The sequence below is a fragment of the Chaetura pelagica genome, unplaced genomic scaffold (genome assembly GCF_000747805.2).
Source record: "Chaetura pelagica isolate M959 unplaced genomic scaffold, ChaPel_1.0 scaffold116, whole genome shotgun sequence".
Taxonomy (NCBI): Eukaryota; Metazoa; Chordata; class Aves; order Apodiformes; family Apodidae; genus Chaetura; species Chaetura pelagica.
The window spans coordinates 3,674,994-3,676,708 of NW_009953655.1; positions in this window are offsets into that span (position 1 = coordinate 3,674,994).

Genomic DNA, 1,715 nt, shown 5'->3' on the forward strand with positions numbered 1-1,715 from the left:
AGCAAACTCATAAAACAACTATGGTTTCCTGACGTTACACAAGTGTGATCCTAAAAGTTTGTGGGCAGAGTGTTTCCAGGAGGAATAATCGAGTGTTCAAGCCCTCTCAGCTGGAACACTGCAAGCAATTTAGGTCACACAAAAAGCTTAGCTTGTACAAAAGGAAAACCCAACCCCAAAGAGAGATGAAGGGCCTGTTACCCTGTAATGCTGTTTGTATAAAGACTTAGTCCAGCCTTCAGTTTGGGAGTGGGGAACCTTTTCCTTGCTGAGGATCAAACATGCCTCTCCAACACACTTGGCAGACCACACATTAACATGCTCTGCTATCCAGTAATAACACACAGGCTAATTTAATCATGGGTTGTACCCTGTAAAGTGAAGTCACAGGGCATGCTCGGCCAACAAAACCAAGGTTCCCCACACCTGCTTCAGCTTAGTGCTGTCAATGCTCTAATCTGTCTTCTCTGGAGACTGGAAGTTCTGGGCTTAGGCAGGCAGGAAAATAAATGCTGTAATTTCCACCAACAAAGTCAGGATGTTCTGACACAGAACCCACACTGCAGTCAGTGGAAGTGCTACATACAAACAGCTTTCCCACTTGCAGCTTTCATATGGGATTAGTGTTAGGCAGCCTGCCCACGACTGCACACAACTTGCAGTGGTTGTACAAGGGAAAGCAAAGGCTGGGGAAGAGGCTGCAGCTGAGATACAAGCTGTGGGAAAGTTTAAGAAACTTCATTTTCCATGGGCCCTGCCAGTGAAATTACAATCTTGTACTAAGAAATGACTTTTTTTCTTTTTTTTACATAGAGACTCCTTCAAATCCAATAGTAGGTAACAGCTGGATTTATAATGTAAACCAGTCAAAGCTCATCACCAAACCCCATTTTCTAACCAGATTTGCTAGACTCTGTTGTACTTAAAACACAGGGCTTCATTCCACAGACCAAGCTCTCTGTTGCATTCAGAAGAGAGATTCTCTTTGCTACTTCATGCTGCAAATTTCTGTGAATGACAAAGAGAAATACCAATAAATGGCATTTGCAGGAAATATTGCACCACCTCATTCTCTGACCACAGGAAGTACTGTGATACCATTGTAAAGGTTAAAGTCTTTAAAGTATGAGACAGCTAATCACCAAAAGAATCAGTTGCTTTTTGGTTCCAATAAATCAACAGAATTATGCAAAGATCAGTGTTTGGGTATATTGCTTTATGAAGTGCTCCTTTCCAGTTACATTATTTTTGCAAAAGTAAATGGGAGTTAAAACTGTATTTCACTTTGTACCTCTCATAGCAGTGAGCCTACTTTGTATATAATTTTTACAAGACAAAAAAAATGCATTCTAGGTCGCTGAGCATCTTTGAACAGCTTTTTGAGATTTTTTTTTCATATTTTGCTTCTGTACATTTTTAAATGCGACTTATTTTTTTTTTCAATGTTCTGCTCGTCCTATTTAAAAAAAGCCCCACACTTCAGAAAAAGCAGAAGGAAATGAACTTCATCTTATCAGTTTTTAAGTCGCCTTTTGGAACACTTGAAAAATGCCTTTCCAACCACGTAACATCTCTTGCAGGTAGAGGGGAGGCTTCTGCTTAACGGGGTCCAGCTCTTGCGGATACGGGAAAACCCTGGATAAAACGGGAGATGAGTGCAGGGGAGACCCAGCAGCGCAGTGTGCGGGAGCCGGGCCGTGCGGGAGCCGGGCCGT